Raw genomic sequence first — 15,924 nt, forward strand, 5'->3', positions numbered from 1 at the left:
AAAACATTTTAAAAAATCCTAAAAGGTTCTATGTTTATATATTAAGTTGGTGTTGGATATAAGAAAGTCCATTAGAAATAGTTATGAAATTTCACCTAAAGATTTGCCAGTTCTACCAAATATATTATCTACTTGCTATGCATGCTTTTAGTATTTTTAAAAACTCATTTTCCCTAAAGAAACACAACACAATAATCTAGTGCAACTAAGGTCTACAATTAATTTGGCTCTGTATAGTACATTCACGTTTATTCTAAATGATAGTTTATTATAATTTATCAAAATGCTAACTTTTAAAAGATGCTAAGATGAAAAACTGATCATTGTAAGGAAGACCCATTGGGAGGTTGTACATTAGGCAAAGTTTATCATGATTGAATCACTTTTACTCCTATTTAGGACATGAATATGAATACAGTTATGATACTATCAATATTTAGCAAAATATCCTTTACATTGTACATACCTGTATAATATGTGCATATTTTTGTATATATTTAATCATATTTCCATACATGTTTATGTATATACAAACAGACATAATAGCATATTTCATATGTATTTCCTGCACATAACAAATTTAAGTGTATGGAGTCTATAAACTATTAACTAGTATTTACTGAACTATTCAAGAGCGATTTGAGGTTTAAGCTCGGCAACAAGGTAAGAAATAGAATGGGAAGCTGTCTTAGGGGAGTTAGGGCAAGAGCAGGGCTTCATTTCTGATCAAAAACTTTCCAAAGCAAACTATCTTCATGTTAACACTGATTTCATCTTCACATTTTATTTAACTGTAATATAGTGATAATTGTATCAAAAATATCTACAAAGTACAAAACAGTAATAAGTGTAGAACCTTGAGAACAAACACATCTATAAATACATCTTATGAGTTTCAACAACAAACACATTTTTAATGGAAATTGTGTTCAATGAATCATCAATTTGTTTAAAATATATTAGCTAGACACTGAAACAGCAATACAGGCACTTTTACTGATGTGGTGTCAGTATATAATAGAAAAGAGGGGATAAATGTTGGCAATAACATTTTTACACATAATGATTAACAACAAAGGATTCAGATATTTTATATGCGATATTCACTTCTAGTTTTACTTTGGTTTCCTATTTAACCAGTCAGGAAATAATTAATTTCTTACCTTTCAATGGTCAATTTGACGTGATATGAACAAAAATATTAAAATTTTGTTTCACTGAAATATTTAAATTAATTATAATTGGGTTACACTTGAAATAACACAAAGGTAAAAGTATTTTAATGTTGAAGATACATTTTAGTTTGTATTAACTGTCCTTTGAAATTATATTTCCTATTTAAGATGCTATTTTTATCACAATTATTTAATTTGTTCACTAAAATCATAAGGTGAGGGAATTTAGAGGAGAGTCAAGTGCCATGCCTGTCAATTACTTCAGCATTATTGAGTTTCTGTAAGCAAAAGTTGGCAAATATGATTGTGCATAGCAAAGTCTCAGTATGGGTTTTAGTAATGTGTTATATAAAAGCATATTGCAAAGAAAATATAAAATAAACCAACAAAATAAAATAAGCTTATGCCTGATACCAGTTCTAGAAATGTGCTTAGCAGGGTATTAGGAAAGGAGCTTGTACTAATAAAATTAAGGTCACTGATTCAGACTCCTGAGAGTGAGTTCTCTTATCACTATTAAACTAAAGTGTAAGCTTACACGTGGTGACATTGATCCTGCCCTGCCATCTAGCATTTTTCTGAATTCTTATATAAATGAGCACAAGCAGCCGGTGCCCCGGCTCACTTGGCTAACCCTCCGCCTGCAGTGGCGGCACTCCAGGTTCTAGTCCCGGTTGGGGCACCGGTTTCTGTCCCTGTTGCTTCTCTTCCAGTCCAGCTCTCTGCTGTGGCCCGGGAAGGCAGGGTAGGATGGACCATGGGCCCTGCACCTGCATGGGAAACCAGGAGGAAGCACCTGGCTCCTGGCTTCGGATAGGCACAGAGCGCCAGCTGTAGTGGCCATTTGGGGGGTGAACCAACGGAAAAGGAAGACATTTCTCTCTGTCTCTGTCTAACTCTGCCTGTCAAAAAAAAAAAAAAAAAAAAACCCAAATGAGTACAAGCTTAACTTACAGGACTTCCTGCATGCAACCCAAGTTGTGCCCAGTCTGTGAAAGTCCTGAATTGACAAAGTTCAGAAAAATAAGCTGTTTCAGAACATTAAAATTGTAAAAATCAGAGTACCAGATTTAAAAGAACGGTGATAAATTTACTCAGAAAATGAAGACCTACAAGAAAAAAGGAGAAGAGGAGAGAGCAAGAGGGAGAGAAGGGAGGAGGGGGAAAGGAGGGGGAAAGGAGAAGAAGCTGCAGCATAAGAAAACTGGCTTGGAACAGATATTCCTTGATTTTCTATTTATTTTCAGATATAATTATAGGGTAGAAAAACTCTTTTCTTATTTCATCCGTTTCTATCCATTTTGATATCCACTTGATGGCTTTACACTATTTAAAACCTTATTAACCTGAAGATAACTCCTACATTATTGCAGAAGTTGGACATTACATCTGGTGGTAGCCCCCAGCATCCAACACTAGTCATTGACTATTTTTCTTTTTCTACTTCCTTTGATTTTGCTTCTAGACTTAAGGAATACTGAGTCATTAAAGAATCATTTTTCCTCCACATATCCACTTCTGTTTAGTATCTGCAGATTCTTAATGAAATTATTTTGTTTCGAGTTGCATCAAAGGGAAGTGTTGACTTTTGGCACACCACAACCTACACGTAGGACAGAAACTTTTGGTTTAGCATAATGTGGAAAACAGTACATCTGGCCTTACTTATGGACACTGTCAAGTTAGGGAAAATCTCTTCATTTGCAGAAAACCCTGACTTCTTAATTCTGCTGACCCAATTCTTGCTGAGTACATGAAATACTCAGCGGGTTTCTTAGTAATTAACTTTATGATGATCATGCCACTTACAGAAATAATACCCTTATTTTCTTTAGATTATAAAAATAATGAACACAACCTCAGGGAAAGACTACTTTGAACTTTATTTTGCTTTCATATAAACTATGTTTTCCTCACAAACATGGGAATTGGGTACCAGAAATTCAGTCATGTTATGAATGATGGCTGCACCGGGACAAGAAGGGAAGCAGCAGACTGTTAAATTGTATCTTTTTGAATTACTGCAAAACAGCATCTCCTCAAAATTCTTTCATTTGGTCCAAGGCCTCAAAGAATGCAAGGTCAGCAATTTAAGTTTATTGTGATGGTGTTCTCTGCACATATTCTTAATTACATGCTTGTAGGAAAAGAGAAAGGAAGAAGAAAAAAATATGATTGTATCAATATAAAGAAAATCAGAAACTTTATCATGACCAGAGAACAAATTAAAGGATAGAACAAAATATCATAAATAACTTTTTTCTGTATAATCAGTGGTAAACAGTATGGGAGTCATCATCTAAACCCACAGTGATCAATTTGCATGTCACAGCTGACATATTAAAAAAAGGAAGCCGTCTATCACTGCTTGTCTTCCTTCTCCGCATCTCCCCCTTCCTTCTCACCCACTTCACTGTGACTAGCTCCACTGTCTTCCTTGGCTCCACCTCCTCTACACTAGAATTTCAACGACTGACTTCTCACCCAGATCCAAACCTCCACGATGGAGAATATGGCAGCAAAACCAGTGGGGACAGCAGCCAGCGTAAGGAGAAACAAAGGGTACGATTTGCTTCCTTTTCCATCCATTCAGCTTGTTAGCTTCTGTGTTTGCAGGTCTCAGCGCTCGCATGACCTCTCGAGACTTGACCACTAGCTTTGGGGGATTAGAGGCCAGCACAGCAGAGTCTGGTTCCCACGATGGGACAGGGTGGAGCTTTGTTTCATTATTTTTCTTGTAGTGTTAACAGTGACAGCCTTTAGAAAATCTCAATAGTCTGGGAGTGCTTCTAGCACTGGGAAATGGAGGATTTATACAGCAAGCAGCCAGAGGAAGAGAAACACTGGCCAGAACCAAGATGGGGTTCAAACAGAAAATGAAGCATAAAGGCCTATTGTGGAGACTTAGGGAAGGAAAGAAACAGCCCTGGAAAGGATTTTGGCTAATTTCAAAAAAAATTTTTTTCAACCTTCTGTCTCATTTTCTTGTTGCAAATCCACCTAAATGATATTCTAAGGCAGTCCCATCCAGCCTGCTTGGAGTCTTAGCCCTAGTGCATGAGGGAAGCCAACTAGGGCAGCCACTTTGTTTCTTCCTCTTCCTTGCTCAAGAGTAAACAGAGAGGTAGCTCTAAAGCAACTACAACAGTAGAGCTGCTCCTGGCATCACATTTGGAACTCTAAAAACATTTCCCTAGGGATAATTTTGTTACAAAAACATTTGTGGTGTTTAGTTCAAAGTGTTCCATCTGTTAATGGCAATTATCAGAAAGGAAGAGAGAATAAGAGGGAGGGAAAGGGGGTGAAGCACGGAAGGAAGGGGAGAATTGAAAGAAGGGAGGGAGGCAGACAGGCAGACTCCTGTTATGGCACACTGTCCTAGTATTTAAGCTGCTCAACCACTGTGATAAAATTTATTAGTCAATGCATTATAATACACATTGCCTGCTTCCATAAACTATAATGAAAACTATTTAAAAGTTGGTTTCATGAGGGGCTATTGCAAGGCTTTTTGAACTTGTTAAGTGTTTCTTGGAGATCACTGTCTACTGACCCTTGATAGTTAACATGAATTTGCAGGCCACAGTTGGACTTAGGAAAGTTGCAGTTAACCAAGACTGTAATGAGCAGTCTATGGTATGGGTACTGATGCCACTCAGTTTTATTTTTTATTGCTGGGTGAGCGATGAATGTCTCTTGGTACAGCAACTGACAGGTAACATTCAGTACAATGCTTACTCTGTATTCTCCCACCCAAGCTGCATCACCAGTACACAACCCTGCACTGAAAACAGGGTCAGGTGAGCACTGCTCTCCTTCCCTAGAGACTAAAGTTAGCATATTTTAGAGAGCAGAGCTGGAAAGCTCTAGGACAGGAGACAGGAGAACAAATTTAAACCCACTCCTATGTACCTTCCCAACGTATCAAACCTTCCAGTGCTTATATGGATGTGCCAGTGCTCAGATATGAGTTTGTAAACAGTTGAACAGCTGAAATCCTCTGGCCTGTATGTTAGCAATTAAACAGTACTCCACAGTATGCACAGAGTTCTCCATCATTAGGATAAAAAGAAGTGAACACCTGCTAAAGGAGAACTTCATTGAAAGAACAAACATCTAGTAGATGGAGAAATTTTCTTTTCCAAATCATTTTAGTACAGGGGTTTTTCAAATAAAGACCTCTGACTTCATTTACCTATGCTTAGGTTTTTAAGCCAGCCCAAGACAAATCTATTTAATTTCTCTAAGAAAATGTAAAAGTATTTGGTGATAAAATTAAGAGGAATTTGCTTGAAAATATTACTATACTGTAGTATGAAAAGAAGTCCTAAATTTAGTAGTTAACAAATTTATTTTATAGATACTATATAAAAATAAAGCTGTTAATATGCTAATATTGAGCTGTCAATTATATATACTTTTACATTTCAAGAAAAATGAACTTTTATTTCAAAATAAGAAATACTTTATATTCTTATCTTCAAATTGGTAAGACTTCTGCTCATGTTTGAAAAATGCAATGAATATTAAAAGGATTTTTCAGGGTTTGTTTTGAGTTTCAAAACCATTTGAGTTTTTAATTTTATTCAATGTTCAAAACTCCAAGATATTTACCTTTCTCACTTCTTATGATGCATTTAACTTTAAAGTTTGTATAAGTTGATTAAATCATATTAAAGGGAATAAGCTTTTCCTTTTTTTACTAAATAAATTTATTAATCATATATTTAAAATTTCCCAAGGATCTCTCTGGGTTGATTAAAGTATTACTTATAATGAATTAGATATTTAGTAGTCTTTTCATTGTAGGCCATTTACACGGTAGGAAGAGAACTATTAAGAATTATTCTGATCCTCCAAAGAATGAAATCATTTAACCCAATAGCACTTGAGTTTGAAATGTATAAAATTACTGTTTCTGGATCAACTCTTTTCAAAAAAAATCATTTTCATGTGGTTAAATCTATTAATTGTAAGTTGGTGGTTTTTCTAGAACCTGTGCTACTCTTTATATCCTATCAACAATGCAGTGGTATCATGTTAAATCAATGTTATTGTATTCCTTATAATTAATCAGTTAGTAAGAAGATATAACCAGAGGGAATGTGATTTTTATAAAACATGATTATTATGGAGATCACAATGAACTTGTTCCAAATATTCAAGAAAATTAAGAATTTTAAAAACAATATTACTTAAATAATCCATCTTGCCACTTTGAATGTCCTCTTGTAAACTGTTATTTAATCTTTATACTAGATCATCAGTTACCATAGTGTGGTTGATTAAGTTGCCAAGTTACTCAAATAAAAAGTAGAACATTTTCAGGGGGTGTAGAAAATACACTTTAAGGCTCCTTCCTCAGGTTTCTATAGATTCCAAAAGCTGTTTTAAAGGAAAATGATAAAAAGAGTTTGGACTCTATAAGGAAATGCTGTAGCATCTACTAAGACTGATTGTGTTCCAGCAACTATTATTCAAGGATGTTGACTGGCATCACATTTTTGTTAAAGGAAAAAGAACAAATGAGTAAGGGGACTGAATGATTTTATCAATCCTTTTGCAAGAAGACAGAGATACTTCAGGGAATCTTTTTCTTATACTTTCAGGAATTTGTTGACTCTATTAAGCCGAAGAAAATTTTCTTTGTTAAGAAATAAAGATCTCACCATTCTTCCCTGTATTTTTAGAACAAATTATTTTTACAGAAAAATAAAACACATTTACAAAATCTTTACTCTAAGTGAATATCAGATCCAGGATAGAGAACATGTATACCCACAGGCAATCTACCTACTACAAGTAAAGGAATTATTCTCTTAATTTCTTGCTGACTTTAAAATTTAAAAAGAAGTGTTCATTTCATTCACAGCACAAAAAATTGCTTCTTTTAAAGTTTCTGAAACAAAGTTGAATTCAAATCAAATATTTTCATAGGTGAAGCAATACTATACATGTGTTTCATATAGAGTGTATTTATCCTTTCACTTATTGTAAAAATGCAAAATGTAGTAAAATATAACTTTTTAATCTCTGTACAGTAAATTTCTTTCCTGGGAGCTGAGCAGCAAAATCAGATCCCTTAAAATTTGATTCTATAGACGAGATGGAGGAAAACTTAAAATGCATTGTGCAAACTACAGTTTGCTTTTTAAAATGTTTCCATTTAGACTAAGAGTAAACTTTGCTTATAGGCAGAACCAAATGTCTATCTGTAAAGATGTCACATATGTAGTTAGGGCTAACGTGTATATCTAATTAAGCTCATCTGAACCCTAGCCCATTTGGAAGAGGGATCCATCTGCTAGAATAATCTATCCTTTATTGGTAATCACCACAAATATAAGCTGTTGAGGTACCATCATTCCTTATCTATTGTTGTCCTTAAATAATCATTCATCAAAGCTTATGAAAACTTGCTGAAATATAGAGAAAGTTCTTCTCATTTTATTGTAAAGCATCTTAGGTGATAATTCTATGATGCAAAGAGTTAATTCCATTTTTGAACAGGATAATAGGAAAATGCATGACATACCTAATTACTTTTTGACATTTGCCTATACCACTTTTTTATGATTACCAGAATGTGCATTATTTGACCCAAATTCCAGGATGGAATTTTTAATTTTCTAAAATAATTCCAAGTCGTGACTCATTGTTTAACATGTTTGGCAACACAATACTGTAAATACTTCAAATCAACAACTCCTTCCTAAACACAATACAACTAAGAAAGCCAACTCTTTCTCTCTCACACACACACTTATATACACACATACCCTATTATTACTTAATTTCATGAGCAAATTCAAACTTTGTTTCTTCTCAATAATGTTTACCTTCTTTATAAGTTAGCATGAATAGAATAAGAAATTTATTTTTGAAGAGTACTTTGCTAACACCATCAATAATAACACAGCTATATTTCATTGGAAATATATGTCTACTGATAAGTTATATAAATAACAAAGGTTTCTCTGCTGGAAATATATTAGTCTACTGACAAATTCTGTAAATTATAAGCATCTTTCTATCTCTTGTTTATTTGCTTATACATTTTAGAATCAGAGAAAAACCATAGCCCATTATGGTAGCTACCAGTGGCATATAGTTAATTAACTTTCCAATAAGAAAAATTAAAATTTCAGTTCCTCAGTTTCACTAGCCACATTCTACAGACTCAATAGCCATCAGTGGCAATTCACTTAGAGTTTACAGCATAGATATCTGACATTTTACTCATCAGAGAAACTCTCCACTGAGCAACACTATTAAGAGTTTTAAGAATGGGGCTGGCATTGTGGTGCAGCAAGTTTACATTTATAGCATCCAGTATTGGAATGTTGGTTTTGTGTCCTGGTTGCTCCATTCCCAATCAAGCTTCCTGCTACTGCACCTTGGAATACAGTGAAAAACACCCAAGTACTTGTATCCCTGCCACCTCATGTGGGAGATCAGGATGGAATTCTTGGCTTGTGGCTTCAGCCTGGTCAAGACCTGTCTGTTGCAGCCATCTGGGGTGTGAATAAGTTTCTCTCTCTTTCTCTCTCTCTCTCTCTGTCTCTCTCTCACTCTCTCTCTCTGTTGTTCTACCTTTAAAATAAATAAATACATCTTTTAAAACTCGTTTTAAACAAGCTACTACTTCTGACAATATATTTTAATATCAAGCTATTCATATGATGTACGAGTACATTGTTTGTTACTTTGGCATATTAAAAGGAAATAATTAAATTCACGATAATACTTTAAAAGAAAACATCAATTTAGATTATACATGTTTTTCATTTGTAGAATGGCGAAAATTATACAATATTTTCATTTTAATTTGAAAAAAATAAAAATAGTTGAGAGATAATCCCAAGAAACATTTCACTGTCTTTATTTTCAAGTCTTTGAATAATTTAAACTCTGGACAATTATTACCTTTTTCATCCCAAGCCCTCTTGCATTAACTTTACAAATATTGTGAAAATGCTGAACATGTTTTTTAGTAAACTTATCAACCTAACATACCACATGAGTGGTATATTCTTACCCCTAATTTTCCCCGAACCTCTCTTTATATTCTACTTCAGGTCACTTAACATTATGATCTTTACCTTTAAATCAGTGAAAATTCTTAAAATAATAATTTAATAGCAACTGTGCCCCCCCCCCCTTTTTTTTTGACAGGCAGAGTGGACAGTGAGAGAGAGAGACAGAGAGAAAGGTCTTCCTTTTGCCATTGGTTCACCCTCCAATGGCCGCCGCGGCTGGCGCGCTGCGGCCGGCGCACCGCGCTGATCCGATGGCAAGAGCCAGGTGCTTCTCCTGGTCTCCCATGGGGTGCAGGGCCCAAGCACTTGGGACATCCTCCACTGCACTCCCTGGCCACAGCAGAGAGCTGGCCTGGAAGAGGGGAGGATTAGCCTGTTGAGCCACGGCACCGGCCTAGCAACTGTGCTTTTAAATCAGTAAAAATCACTCTCCATCCCACTACCTCTTATAATAAATTCTTCTACATTGTCATAAGTTAAAGATTTCCCCTTTTATAATACAGGCCTCTTCTTGAGTATCATACTATCAAAAAATAAAACAAATGAGCAAATAAAATAATCAACATCTTTGTAAGATTGAAATTCAACAGAAAAGGCCAGCGCCGTGGCTTAACAGGCTAATCCTCCGCCTTGCGGCGCCGGCACACCGGGTTCTAGTCCCGATTGGGGCACCAGATTCTGTCCCGGTTGCCCCTCTTCCAGGCCAGCTCTCTGCTATGGCCCAGGAAGGCAGTGGAGGATGGCCCAAGTCCTTGGGCCCTTCACCCGCATGGGAGACTGGGAGAAGTGCCTGGCTCCTGGCTTCGGATCAGAGAGATGCGCCGGCCACAGCGGCCATTGGAGGGTGAACCAACGGCAAAAAGGAAGACCTTTCTCTCTGTCTCGCTCTCATTATCCACTCTTCCTGTAAAAAAAAAAAAAAAAAAAAAAAGAAATTCAACAGAAAAAAAGAAGTATAAAAGGCTAAATGGAACAACTCAAACCTCTTGTTAGTTCCATAAAAGTCAGAGATCCTGTTAAGGAGCTCTTCCATGGAAACAAATGTACCACTGAGTAAGCAAATCAAAATTATGAATCAGAAGGATAGAAAAAAAAAAAAACTCTGAATTTAGAAGTATTTCACTATGTGACAGCAAAAGGAAAAGAAGTGGCAAAAATATCTAAGAGATTAAATGATGAACTTAAGGAGTTCCACAGTAAATATATACAGTAAATATTTTAAATATACCTGGCAAGTCTATTTTCATTATGTAATGAATACAGGCAGGTTTCTAAGAATCAATGTTATTCACAAGTTTACAGAAAAGTGCCCTTTTTCACTAAAGGTAAGTGACACCAAATCTCCACCGTTACCTAGTAGTGCAAATGAGGCAATGTAGGAATGGAAATGAAAATATATTTATGGCCTAAATCACTTAAAGGATAACATTTAACCCAGATGTTCCAAGCACAGAAGCTGTTGTCTGGTAACTAAACCTAGTATTGAAAATAGATGACCTTCATAGGGTATGTGATATTGTAGCCTTTCTGGAATTAGAATGGCTCGAAGAAAATTATACAACACAATTAGATATTTATACTCTTTTCAGAAAAAAGATTACATGCTGGAAAACCAAAGTCAGCATCCTAATGATATTATTCAAGATCTTGAGCTACTAGGGAAAACCCAGCTAGCTGAACATAAAATAATAACACAAGATTTCATATATTTCTGATATATTACAATGAGCAAAAAAAAGCCCTACTTGTGCCATAAGTTCAGTATGTGGAATGCCTGATGGATGCTAGTAAATGTGGTTCACTGCAGTACCCAGCTTTAGAAATGTATATATTATAGCTGTCTGAAGTATATTATGTTCAAAATGCACAATATTGAAGGTCATACTAAAGCAAGGGGAAAACACAGTGGGAAAATAATAGAAAAGTGACTATTCTTGAAATACTGAATAGATTCTTGTCTCTCTTTTTTAAGTTTACATGCTTCTCTTATAGCAGTATGGGAATAATTCTGGGCTTAATTAGATTGAGAGGATGGATTTTATGATTTTTAAACAGGCTCAGCAATAGAAAATAAAGCAATTAAAGTTTATAAATATGTATATATAAAATACTAGTATAGTACAGCAAGAGGGAAAATGCTGTGAATTAATTGTCAATGCCAAATAAGTGTACTGAAGGGTGAATATCCAGCCTAGACGTTGAGACGGCCTTTTGAACCCGTACTGAATCCATATTGAACCCACACCAGAAACTCCGTAACAGAAAGCCCAGCTTTGGCCCAGTCACAGCCACTGCCTGCATTTAGGGACTACAATTGCAGATGGGAGAGCTCATCTCTCCACCTCTGAAATAAATCTCTGTATATTTTGAATTATATTGAATGTCTAAGAAACTAAAATATTTGTGGAGTTTAGGCATTTATTTACAATATACAATGCAATAATGGTTCATCTCATTCTTCTTAAGGTAAAAATTTGAGAGTACTAGGAGGCTGGATACAGGGATTTTCTAGGGTCTGCCACCACATCAGTGTAAGAAACCTAGATATATTTTTAACATTTTAGGAATTTTCCAGCAGGTAAATGTCAATTGCTCTATACAGTCACCTTGGCTCACAGAAAATAGAATATAGACCTCTTAACCAATAATGGCAGGTTGTGAATCATTTTTATAAATAGATAACACCTGTTTAATCATGCTAGCCATGCTAATTTTTAATTAATGTTTCTTACTATGTTAGAAGATGATTAAGAGCAAGCTCTTTTCTTTTTTTAAAAATTTTTTGAAAGATTTAGTTATTTGAAAAGCAGAGTTACAGAGAAGCAGAGGCAGGTTCAAGTTCAATCCTCTGGTTCACTCCCCAAATGGCTGCAATGGCTGGAGCTGGGCCAATCCAAAGCCAGGAGCCAGAAGCTTCTTCCGGTTCTCCCAGGTGCAGGGGGCCTGAGGACCTGGACCATCTCCTGCTGCTTTCTCAGGTGCATTAGCAGAGAGCTGGATTGGAAGAGGAGCAGCCAGGATTCGAAGCAGTGCCCATAGGGGATGCCAACACACCAAGAGCAAGTCTTTTGCTATTTTTCATCTTTTGATCAGCTCCCGGCATGGTATGTATATACAGGCATTGCTAAATAAATGTGTGTATTAAGAAGTAATTAATTGCCCATCTTAATTTCCTGGTTGGCTTCTACAAATTAGCAGTGGGATGGGAAAAGTCTGTTTCTTTACAGAAGCAGAATTTCTTGCCACAAAGTGTTCTTAAGTTATATTCTCACATCAGAAGTAAGGAACTTTGACAAATGGAAATACTGTTTAGGCAAATAAATGGAAGGAGTTCAGTATAGTTTCCATTCAAATATTAGGCAATTCAACACTTAATAGCTGGACACTTTAAAATTCATTTATTGGGCCGGCGCTGTGGCACAACGGGTAACGCCCTGGCCTGCAGCACCAGCATCCCATATGGGCGCCGGTTCAAGACAGGCTGCTCCACATCCAATCCAGCTTTCTGCTGTGGCCTGGGAAAGCAGTAGAAGATGGCCCAAGTCCTTGGACCCCTGCACCCACGTGGGAAACCCAGAGGAAGCTCCTGGCTCCTGGCTCCTGGCTTTGGATCGGCGCAGCTCTGGTCCTTTGGGGAGTGAACCATCAGATGGAAGACATCTGTCTCTCATTCTGCCTCTCTTCTTCCTGTGTAACTCTTTCTTTCAAATACATAAATAAATATTAAAAAATAAAATTCATTTCTCCATAGGTTGTTGTTTCTTAAGTAGATATGATGATGATGGTGGTGGTGGTGGTGGTGGTGGTGGTAGTAATGATACAGCAGAAAGTAACTATCACTTAAACTCACAAAATATTTCAAACATGTAATATCATATAATTATTATAATGACATGGCCAAGATGACTTTAGAGGAAAGCAACTATTATTATCCAATGTGATATAAATAATAATGTTTAGCATCTCTTTATACACATTGTTAGCACACTGGCAAACAATAAATGCTCAGTAAGCATGAGGGATTAAAGGAAGAATGAGTGACTAAATAGTAAAATTAAGTTGTCTGATCCCAACTTTTGTGTTCTTTCCTCTATATTATGTTAGGTGAACTTCTAATTATACACTTGTATCCTAAAATCATATCAGTATATTTTCTATATTACAATTATTTTAAGTTAAAAAAAAAGTTTAACTACAAGTATTCTCATTAAAATAATGGTCAATAAATAGAGTTTCTTTTAAAAACATCTTCCCTAAAATGCTAGCATTGTTTCCTGAAGATAATCCATTGTTCATGACGCATTTCAAAATGTACCAATGACAATAATTATTTTAGACAATTATTTTAATGAAATTCTAATACATTTTTTCAAACTGTTAATAAGCCTTATGATTTATTAAGTATAACAGCAAATATCAAACCTAAAAAGTAGTATTACATGAGAGGCAAATTTTCAAGAAAATTGTATTAGTGACATTTTAAGGCGATCTCAAACAGGTTTCAGTTTTGATATCAATTGATCTTTATGCGTCAAAAATCAGGCACTTAAAGATGATATGCTTTGCATTTTGGTCCAAATAATTAATCTTAACGCCGTGGTTTGTGTATTGTTTGTGTCTTTTAAGACTTCATGAATTAAAATTTTATTCAAATTATTAAGTAGAGAAAGGGTGGAAACCTAAAACCACTATGGGGTTTAGAAGCAGGTGATCAGGTTTACAGAAAGTCAAGTGAGGCCTCCATGATTGAATCCTACTGACTTTATAGAAGTCCAGAAAAGACACACCTATACCTGTGCTCGTCCTGTCTTTTGCCATGTGGCAGTCTATGGCCCCCTGGGATCCTCTCAGAAACAAAAATATCACCTGGTTCTGTGCCCCATCCTTGAACCAGACCATGAGCCAAAAGAAACCTCTTTTCTTTTCTTTCTTTTTTTTTTATTTTTTGGACAGGCAGAGTTAGATAGAGAGAAAGTTCTTCCTTACGTTGGTTCACCCCCCAGATGGGGGCTACGGCTGGCACTGGGCCAATCTGAAGCCAGGAGCCAGGTGCTTCTTCCTGCTCTCCCATGTGGGTGCAGGGCCCAAGCACTTGGGTCATCCTCCACTGCCTTCCCAGGCCACAGCAGAGAGCTGGACTGGAAGAGGAGCAACCAAGACAGAACCGGTGCCCTGACCAGGACTAGAACCCAGAGTGCTGGTGCCACAGGTGGATGTTTAGCCTAGTGAGCCGCGGTGCCAGCCAAGAAACCTCTTTTCTTTATAACTTACTTAGTCGGTAATACTGTGTTATTATCAGCAGAGAACAAATTACAAATTAACTTATTGAGGTTTCTTTTAAATTGGTTATGACAGTACCTGATGTATAGATACTAACTAAAATGCTCTAACAAGTAAGGAATATGTGGCAAATATCCATATTGGAGGTGCTGGCACCATGGCACAGTAGGTTAATCCTCCGCCTGTGGTGCCAGCATCCCATATGGGCGCCGGTTCTAGTCCCAGCTGCCCCTCTTCCAATCCAGCTCTCTGCTGTGGCCTGGGAAAGCAGCAGAAGATGGCCCAAGTCCTTGGGCTCCTACACCCTCATGGGAGACCTGGAAAAAGCTCCAGACTCCTGGCTTCGGATTGGCATAGCTCTAGCCATTGCAGCCACCTGGGGAGTGAACCAGCGGAAGGAAGACCTCTCTCTCTCTGTGTCTCCCTCCCACTGTCTGTAACTCTACCTCTCAAATAAATTTTTTAAAAAATCCATATTGGAATATTGTTTAGCCAGAAAAAGAATGAAATCTGTAGCAGCAAAATGGATGGAACTGGGAGTAATTACATTAGGTGCAGTAAGCCAGACATAGAAAGACAAACAAAACCTATCTTCTTTTACATGTGGAACTTAGAGACTGGCATGGTGGAGAAGAGGGATAAAGAGATTAGGTAAAAGATAGTAAAACACAGTTAGATAGTGAGAATAGGTTCTAGTGTTCCACATCACAGTGAGGTGCCTATAGATCATGTTAATGTCTTATATACTGTAGGAAAAAAGAAGAGAGGAGCTAGTAGGCTCCAACTATAAAGAAAGCATGGAGATGTAGTGATGCTGAGTGCCTGATTGTATCAGTGTAGGCCACATGAACATGCCAAAATACTGTATTCTACCCCATAAACATGTAACATTATTACATTTTAATCAAAAAGTTCAAAAAAATAAAGTATGCCTGCTAGGTAAACAGTGCAGATAATCGTGTCAATTAAGTATCAGAGAAATATATAAGTTATAATTTTCATTAGTAATTTTTAAATATGTCCTTCAGTGATGCTAATTCCATAAATGTGATAAACATCTAGTTCCAATTGGGACATATTTTTCATACTCTGGTTAGTGAGTGATTTCTCAGGTGTGAAAAAACAACTTAATTATCCGTTCTGTAGAATCACAAAGATTTCAAATAAATTTTAAGACACTTTCCTATGATGAGATTACTATATTAGTCTTGGCTTTAAATGTAACACTCTGATTGATCAGATTACTTCCAGTGTAGGCTTTAATCTTGTTTTTGGCTCCTGAAATCCTAACTGAATGTATCTTTTTCTATTAGTAACTTAAAGAACAATAGTATTTTGAAATCTAAAGTTACAATTTTAAAACTCACATGAATAATACCTTGTTTACTAGATAGAAAATTCCAAGTCCCAGATGTGTAATACACATATAC

At 36.2% G+C, this 15,924-nt stretch overlaps 1 protein-coding gene across 5 annotated transcripts in view; it reads right to left on the reverse strand.

Moving 5' to 3' along the window:
* Positions 1 to 15,924, reverse strand: part of NRXN1 (neurexin 1) — a 1,232,227-nt gene that overhangs the window by 1,115,454 nt on the left and 100,849 nt on the right. The window lies entirely within an intron of this gene.

This window comes from Lepus europaeus, chromosome 13 (genome assembly GCF_033115175.1).
Source record: "Lepus europaeus isolate LE1 chromosome 13, mLepTim1.pri, whole genome shotgun sequence".
Taxonomy (NCBI): Eukaryota; Metazoa; Chordata; class Mammalia; order Lagomorpha; family Leporidae; genus Lepus; species Lepus europaeus.